Genomic DNA, 9511 nt, shown 5'->3' with positions numbered 1-9511 from the left:
AGGTCAGGCGTCTGAGCAGGCCAGTCAAGTTTAGAGTGGAAGTCAAGTTCTTTTACAACAACCTGGGAAAACCATTCCTTTAAGGATGTGCCCTGTGCATGAGACATTGTCATATGCAAAGAGGAAACAGTCTTCCCCAAACAGCAGCAACAAAGTTGGAAGGAAACGAGTATATGCGTCAGTATTAAGATTTGATGAACTGAAACTGCAGTGCCTAACACACCCCAGGCCAAAGCACACCAGGGGCCATGAAGTGCAAGAAGAGAGTTGTGTTTACATCCAACACTGGACCTCTTGAAAATGTCTTTTCTGGGTGATCTTATTACACAGGAACGCTCACAGCAGCAGTGGCATAGTTCAGCCTTTTAGAGAACAGGGACCCACATTTCATACAGGCTCCACGGTGCTTAATCACACTGTCCCAATTACACACAAAAGCAGACACATTCAGCACACACACACACACACACACACACACACACACAAGGAACAAGTACAGGCTGATTCGGTCTCTGACACTGTTTAGTTTGATTTTATTGGGTCAGAGCTGAAAACCTGGTTCAATGAGCAGTCTTTTTATTTTTAACTTCAGGTGGTTTACATGCAGCTCAGCAGATGAAAGCTACAGTTCACTTTCACTGCGTCTGTAACAGGAGGACAAACAGCTCTTTCTCATGTGAGCAGCCCTGTACATTACTCACATCCAATTTTGGCTCTGAAGCCATAACTGGAAACATTTTCAGACTAATTACCTACAGCAATGAGACATCATTTATCATGGTGCTGAATGTAATTATTACAGGGCGACTCGCTCCATAATTACATTAAATAATTCACTTGCTTCATAATTATATTGAGTAAGGTTTGTAATGGAGAACATTTCATAGCTGACATAAAGGAAACACCAACTGGTCTCGTCACGAATCCCTGAAGCCTCTCTGAGGTACAGTAAGTTTCTGTTCAGCTAAACCTGCTGCAAAATGTGTATCCCCCATCTGATATGAGCCTGTCAAAGGCAGATACCACAAAACAGGAAATAAAAAATGTGTGGAAGTTTGTATGCTCCCTCTTTGTTTAGTTTCTATCTGTACGTATGTTTAAACTGAATGAAAAACTCTGAGCTGTGACGTAGCACCCTATGGATGCAACGGATGAAGTGACAAGTGAAACCAAAGCCCCTTTCCAGCACAGATTCATCACCGCGTTGTTCTATATAAAAGCTACCAACCTGGCACGGGGGTCAGCACTGATCATCCTTTACTCTGTGGGCTGTGGGTGGAGGTGTGTGAAGTTCTGATGATGTGTTGATATAGCGCCGTTCACAAGAAACAGAATCTGTGACTGTATAAATGTGCAGGAGAAGCAAAGCATGTCCCTACTCTGTTTGTCACCACTGTTGATTCGAAAGCATCAATATTACCAGCACGTTTCTACGGTGTGTGTTATATTCATAGGTACACGTTACACTGGGCGTCACATTAAACACCGGGATGCTGGTATCTGTGTTAAAAATACACTGGGATTTTAGTTCAGTGTAAAGGGGCAAATCCACAATAAAGAAGTTCCATCTTAACACCAATATAAAGGAATCTCTGTCTAACAGAAGCTGCTGTCATGGGAGAAGGTCAGCAGTGCAGCTGAACTGCTGCAGTGAGAGGCTGACGCAGGTCACCTTGTCCCAGTTTAACCAGTGGATTAGCAAGGCAACCAATACAAACAGCACCGTCCTTTGTGCATCTTAAGTCTGGAAATGGCAGTGTGTCACCACCCTGTGTTGCACAAGAAGAACACATGACCAGAATATTGTCTACAGCCTGTGATCGCTGTGCTCAATATATGTTTATTAGCCAAGTTGGACTCGTGACATCACATACTGAGGGCCAGTTTCAACTGAATCAAGGTTGATGTAACAGTATTAGTGACTCCAACACTGGTAAGAGTCCAGTTCATATCTCTTTTTGCTGACCAGAAATGAGAGTTGGGAACTGCAATCCTTTGCGCGACAAGCAAGAAGTCACATACCAGAAGTTGGCTGTCAGATGCTTGGTAGGATGTATAGCTTTGTTTACTTGATAGTGCTCAGTTCAAGGTATTCCAAAACAGCAAACTTCCCGTTTCTGCACTGATATAGTGTTACTGATAATACACATTTCAAATATAACTAGTGCTATCAGGAAAAATGAAGGGCTGTGCCTTGTACCACCACCATCATCATCATCATCATCATGCCTGGCCTCTGAAATCTCCATCTCAGTTTGGCAGGAAACCATCTGTTGAAATCAGACTCTTGACTGCAAACTTCGCCGTCTTAGCCACCAACCACACAGTTCAGCATCCAGGAAGTTTAATCCAGCGCCTGGTCTTTCTCAGCTGGGATTTCTGCAGGTGACAGTCTCAGTCTCACAGATCCGTGTACAGACTGCAGCTCAGTGGAAGAAAAGCTGCCCCCAAACTGCTAACAAGAGCGTTCTGCGGCCAAGTGAACTCACCCCAAACAGAGCATGTAGCGAATAATTCAACATGAACTACTAACAGATGGGGCCACAATGTAATCTTCATATGGATCTGATTTGGGACCAAACCCAATGTTTTGGTACATCCTGTTTAATGCAGCTCTCTGCCCATGTCTGAAAATATGAAACAGCAACAACAGCAACAACTGGTAGAAGAAAACTGAAAATCAGCTGTAAGAAAATGTGTCGCTCATCTTGTGAACACTGGATATATGTAAGAAAACATCTGAGACCATGTTGCAGGGCTGTGAGCGAGCGCCACAGTCTGACAAATACAAATACTTTTCAGCTGTTGATCACAATGATAATCATCATCATGTAGTTGCAGTTTGATCCTCGCTTTTAAAGCATTTTTTCATACTGTACATTTGGATCTGTGAGGTCACTGTCAGCAGAAACCTCAGTGTTAGTCTTTGTTTTTGAGAAATAAAGTTTTATGTGTTGAACATCACTAAATACTACAGCACCCATGATGTTGCCGCAGAGAAGACGCCAGCTAGAGATGTAAGTCTCAGGGATATTCAGACAGCACTGCGGCATTAATCAGTAACAAACCACCTCACCGCAGTGGGTGAAATTCAGAATAAATCTAAAATCCATATATCAACTGACTCAAACTGTTGAATTCATTCACAGCTCTGCCATTAGCCGCACCTTAATTCATTACAGACACAGACGTGGACCAGTGAACCAGAACGTCTGGATAACTTGATGATTCAGCTAAAAAGGTTTCATGCTAATCCGGGTGTTAATGTTGCTCTAATGACTCAACACCTGCCACTGTCAGCGGGAGACTGCCCAGCTTTACTGAGGCCACTGGGTTGGATGTAAGCTTCTTTCATATGCCATATTAAACATATTAAAGCTTCTCAGATTGGCCACTTGAGCTCAGTTGAATTTTTTTCCACCAATACTGAGTGTGACTGTATTATTCTGGTGAAATAACTGGAACTGAACTGAAGGGCAGCTCTATGTTCATAGGTGTGCATGTGAGCATGAGCGATCGGCCCTGTGATCGATGATGGTTTCTCTCACCTCTCGCCTCACTGTCAGCGGAGAAAGGCTCCAACCCCTCAGGGACAAACGGGTATAACTGGTGGTTGGATGAATCTGTGAAGTTAGAAGATGTTCCTAGAATCTCTTGTCTATATCTGGGGGGAAAAAGACATGGACTTTTGTACTGGACAGAAAACTGAAAACCTTGTTATTTTAAACAAGACAAAGATTATTTTGCTTGTTCAAAATCTAGCTGAAAAGAGGCTGTAAGTGCCATATCTCTGACAATACAATCTCACACTTTAAGGAGAAGAGTGCTAACGCATGCAGCATCTTGGCTTCGAGATCAGCTCAGCAGCTTCATGGCCTATCCCTCCACAGTTTCCTGATACTGTCCACTCTAATATGCTGTAAAAAATAATCCTTAAAAATGTACAAGCGAGAGACAAATGGAGTGTGATCATGGTCCATAAAGCAGGCAGGCAATAAAAGGCACTCAGAGCAGGCATTTAACGCAAAGGAATTCTGGTATCACTGTGAGACCTGTCTGTAAATCACACAGCACGCAGAGGCTGAGCCCCAAGCACATAATGGCGCACACACACAAATATGTAGCCGCGTGTGAACACACAAACACAAACACCCACAACAGTTTTGGTTAAGGACAGGTAGAAAAAAAACACTAAACTAAACTAAATTGTATTTATTTTCGTTCTTACTGGAATCCCCCTGCTTACAGGAGTCAGCTCAAACGTTCTCAAGAAAACAACTCACTCTCCCTCTTTTGCATGCTGGGAGACTATGATGTGGTTTTGGGAGCCCAGTAGTGTCTCTGGTATTTGTACAGTAGTGGACATGAGGCTGCAAATACAGAGACTTCAAAGAAAACCAGAAAAATCTGCAGAGAACGCTGTGAGAGTCTGGAACTCACGGTCTCTGCATCCCCAGCAGACCCAGATGTTCTGACCTTTGACCCTGCTGGGGTCTGGATGGAAGAACTCAACCCTGATCCTTTTTATACCCAGGATGAACTGCTCTTGCGCAGCGATGGGGACATGGAGCAGGCATGAAAAGGAACAAGCAGTTCCCACTGCTGCTGTCTGTCTGCAGGAGCACAGAGGCTGCTGCGTTGGCTGTGCGACCAGGTGTGTGCAGGTGGGGACACTCTTCCAAAAGAAACAAAAAGAGAGAGAAAGCTTCATCACTCCCATTTGCTCAGACCCAGAGCCCCAAATCTGTCACCGGTCAATTTCTAATGCCCCTCTACCAGCATCGCCCCAACTTATCACTTCCTTTAAAGTACAAAGGCTCCCAGTTTTAGCAGGACAGAAGTGATGAGGGAGGCATGAAATCAGAGACTCTTGTGGTGAAGTGCATGCCACTGGTTGTCTTCTCTGTAAAAATGATGAATTACAATACTTACAGTATGCTGTGGAACTGTTAAAACCTGCTTTGGCAACAACAGACATGCAAATAAGGTAAATCAGAATTTGACTGAACAGTCTTTCTCAACCTGGGGGGACAGGGCCCTCCAGGGAGCGCAAAACAAACCTCAGGGGCTGTGGGATGATATTTAAGACAAAAAAGAACAAGACATGTTTCGTCCTTTACAACTTCCCCAAATTTTTGCTTTTTTCCAAGATTGAACTTGTTAGTAATTTGTTACTTTCATGACTATTAACAAATAATGGAACAGGACTGGACTGGATTCAGTTGCTTACTTCTCAGTCTGCCAGGACAAGCAAGAACTCGCGTGAAAAAACCTTGGGGTGTTACTGGATGATGAATTAAGTTAGAAAAGCAAATCGGTACTGTCGTCAAAGCAAGCTTTTTCCAGCTAAGACTCTTAGCAAGGGTGAAACCTCTTCTATCTGTACATGACTTATGCAGGAGTCAGCAAATCATCTCATCGACTCCAGCTAGTCCAGAATGCGGCCTCCTAGCTAATACACGAAAAAGAGACCACATTTCCCTTACACTGCACTGGCTCCCCATGCAACTTAGATTTGATATTAAACTTCTCTTTTTTATTTTTTAAAACACTAAATGGATTGGCACACTCATATATAACTGAGCTGTTTCACCCCTATTGTCCAAGCATTTCACTTAGATTTTTTAATCAGTCACTGCTGGAGGTGCCAAGATCCAATTTCAAGCTCACAGGTGATCTTGCTTTCGCAATAGCTGGTCCAAGACTGTGGAACAGCCTTTCACAAGATATTAGAATTCCAGTTTGGAATCTTTTAAATCTTTATTGAAGACACACGTTTTCACACTAGCATTTGAGACAGAGTTGAAGGACCTAGTTCTTAGAGTGATCTGGTTTATTTTGAGTAAATTAATCTCATTTGTGTTAAATGTTTGTGCACTTCAACTGTTCTTATTTATGTCATATTGTTGACCTGTTTTTAATTTGCTTTTGTTTGTTTTGTAAAGCACTTTGTAACCATGAGGTTTTAAAGAACGCTATATAAATAAACTTGATTTGATTTGAAGCAACACCAGCTGAGGACACATTACACATATGAAACCTATGAGTCGTCTCTAAAACAAAAGTCAAGCAAGAAAGGCTGAGCACCACTACGTAGGACAGTACACACAGTATCCATCCATTCATTATACCACTTATCCCTGGGTCGCTGGGGATTGGAGCCAATCCCAGCTGACATTGGGTGAGAGGCCCGGGCCACTCTGGACAGGTCACCAGTCTATCACATGACATGTAGACAACCACAGACAAACACTCAACTCCTACGGGCAATTTCGAGTTGCCAGTCAACCTAAGCTGCATGTCTTTGGACTGTGGGAGGAAACCGGAGTACCCGGAGAGAACCCACGCAGGCACAGGGAGAACATGCAGACTCCACACAGAAAGGCCCCGGGTCGGCTGGGGCTTGAACCTTCTCGCTGTGAGGCGACAGCACTAATCACTGTGCCACCATGCCACCCATACACACAGTATGCTATATTAAATGTTAATATCTTCTGTTCTTTTCTCACATCAACCAGCTGTGTTGTATTGTAAAAACATTTTTTTACTGTCTGTGTTTTCCCCTTTAATCATTATTCTCTAAATGCCTATGCTTTTGCAACACAAATGAAATTCATATTTCTTACTACTAAAACAAACATAAATTGGAAACATGGACCCATATTGAAACAGCCAGAAGTTACCCAGAGAAATGTGCTGAACTGGTTGATTTACAGTGAACTGTATTTTATTACTTGTCATATTCCATTTGTATTTATGTTCAAATGGATGCCTTGGCAGTATGTCCACATTATGTGTATTTTGATAACAAAGCTCACTGAACTGAGGGAGACTTCCAATTTACCATAAATCCTGTTAGAATGTGTAGTTTTTTAACCCCTTAAAATGCAGCTTCCCCTTGAGCAGCTTTAATATAGGAAACACCTTTAAAGGAACGCTGTTCTGTATGAAAGTATCATATACAGTGTATCATGCATCGGTTTGCTCCGACTCTATAAGCCATTTACACCATATGGAAATGTAAGCATTCCATCATGGCTGCAAATAGAAATATTGCATAAATATAAAAGAAATCCTGGGATGTGGCTCTAGTGACAGAATGAAGTTTGGTGAGTTAGCTTAAAGATAATTCTTTGGCAGCACAATTCAGTGATTTTCAATTCTCATTTATTCATTTTTTTTAAATCAAGCTAATGAAGCATCACTGAAGTAAACTTAAACAGCTGCTTTGTCTGTAGGAATCCAAGACAGTTATTAGCCACTCCCAGCCAGGTGTCACAGGTCAGGTCCAGTGTGTGCGTCTCTCTGTGTGTCAGGGGGAGAGAGAGCAGTGTGAGTTATAGCTCAGGTTTCCTTCCCTGACTCCTCATGCAGCTTGGCCTGCACACAATGTGTTTAGTGACCTCTAACGGGTGGCCCTGTCACCCTGATGAGCATGTACGCTACACTCATGAACATGCACACACACACACACACGCAGAGAAACAGACATATAAGACAGCCTAAAAACTTAGTGGAGTAAACATCTCGATTAGCAAAACGACACCGCACACCAAAAGAAAAACAACAGGAAACAATTAAAGGAAAAGTAGCAAAGTGTGAATCTCCACAGAAAAACACTAGAAGTCACTTGTGATATTAAAAAGTCTATACCTCACATCCCAGACTGACAATGCGCATCATCCTCTGCGCTCTGCTGTGCTGATTGCTCTCCATCAGTGCTCATTAAAATTCCTGGGGGAGCCTGTGATAAATATTTACGTGGCTGAGGACACACTCCACACACACTCCAAACACACTCGAGAAGCTGGATGTGACTGCTGATAGTGTTAAGTGCCCAGAGTCTCCGCCAGCGCTTTGTAGAGAGATCCACAGCCTGCTGCGTGGTAACACATGTGGGGCGTTTACTGTCAAGATAACAGGAGGAAGCTGTTGATTTATAGCCAGTAATCGAGGTTTAATTTGTGCTTGTGTGTATTTGTCCACGTCCAAGGACAATCTTTTAATGTGTGAAGTCTATGGAAATGAAGAGGAAAATATCGCACATCTGGATATAAACGCATTTGCAGACACACACAGTGTAACCACAGTGGAGCTGGACTCCTCACTACTGTTCCACAGAGCTCTCGCCGACCCCCCCCACCCCACCTCCTGTATTCTATTATTCCTGTGGACGGGAAACAGATCATAATTCCTGGAGTCAGCAGAAAGTTACAGACTGAGAGGGTCCACTTCCACTGAAAGTGAGCAGCTAAGCCATTTCTAGTGAAAAGTCAAGGTATGTTTAGTCTGTTTGCATGTTTGTATGATAAAGTTTGGATGAGGTAGCACCATGTGCAGTGCAGCCTCTGGATGTTTCATATGTCAGGACACATCACTGGTGGACATCAGTCCCCTTCTTTACACAATCTTTAAAGAACAGCCTTCACAATCATGTAACAAAAACAAAGAGAGAGATGGAGTGAGAGAGACAGAGAGGGAGAGGAAAATGTCATCCAGTCTTATCTTAATTGTTGTGTAGTCTCAGTAAAGCACTGAAGGGCCTCAGTGTTAAGGTACAGGTGATGATTGCTGAATAGCTCCTTGTGTTCTCAGTTAGTTGGAGAAAGAAAAACACAGCTAAAACTGCAAGACACAATTAGTACAAAGAGTGCATGTGGCAAAACAGGGAAACTGCTCATTTAGAAGTGTAAAGTACAGTAGGGTTAAAATCAAAGCTCTCCAACCCAAAGAACAAAAGGTGCAGCTTCTCACTGTCTAAAATGAGTGTGTTCTGTTTTCAGATATCATTTATCAGGGCACGTGCTGTAATAATTTGACAGACTGTGGCGTGAGTATTTAACCAAAGCCCACTCACAACTGTAAAACAAGTGCATGATGATTAAACTGTATGAGATAGAAGTCATGCCTACTGAATGCTAATGAGATCATAAGCAAGAAACTGATTTTTATATCACATCATGTAAAATTAATATCACATATGCAACGCACCTCCACCTTGTGCTTTGCTTGTAGGACACACCATAAATTGGTGTGTACAATGTTATTCTGCTTAACACCGTACATACCAACATACTGTGAAGTCTAACAACTAGTCCAGCACGGACAGATGGTGTTAATCATTAGATTTGATGGTAAAACCAAAAGTGAGTGCACCTGGTGTAATCCCCTAGTGTACAGGAAACCCCTAGGATGCTACGTATGGTAGGTCACAGTTGAACCAGGATGTCAGTCTGGGTCATCACTTCACGATTTAACACTGTTCACCCTGCAACTATAAAACCAAGGGGTATTAAAAGTGAATTATCTATTAAAGCGTCACAATCAAAAAGTGTAAACACACTCCTCCCTAAAATTTAAATGTAACATCTTTTCTGGAATCAGTGGATTCTGGCTGTTCTGAGTAATCTTCTGTAGAAATCAGTTCCAGTGAAAACTGTTCAGATAGTTCTGCAGTGATTCTGCTACACGGTGTCTCATTATTGAACAGACATGAAGTAAAAACAGCAGG

The 9511-nt window shown here is 42.6% G+C and overlaps 1 protein-coding gene across 2 annotated transcripts in view; it reads right to left on the bottom strand.

Moving 5' to 3' along the window:
• gmds (GDP-mannose 4,6-dehydratase) overlaps positions 1 to 9511 on the bottom strand; it is a 153060-nt gene that overhangs the window by 4403 nt on the left and 139146 nt on the right. Inside the window, exon 10 of one of the 2 annotated variants that reach the window (XR_002275110.1) lies at positions 3549 to 3664. The exons of the other annotated variant lie outside the window; for it this stretch is intronic. The gene's annotated coding sequence lies outside the window, so the exon portion shown is untranslated. The remainder of the gene's footprint in view (positions 1 to 3548; positions 3665 to 9511) is intronic. 2 annotated transcript variants of the gene reach the window in all.

The sequence above is a fragment of the Monopterus albus genome, unplaced genomic scaffold, assembly GCF_001952655.1.
Source record: "Monopterus albus unplaced genomic scaffold, M_albus_1.0 scaffold53.1, whole genome shotgun sequence".
Lineage (NCBI taxonomy): Eukaryota > Metazoa > Chordata > Actinopteri > Synbranchiformes > Synbranchidae > Monopterus > Monopterus albus.
Note: the sequence above shows the minus strand (reverse complement) of the source record. Positions and strands in the feature narration are given on the sequence as shown.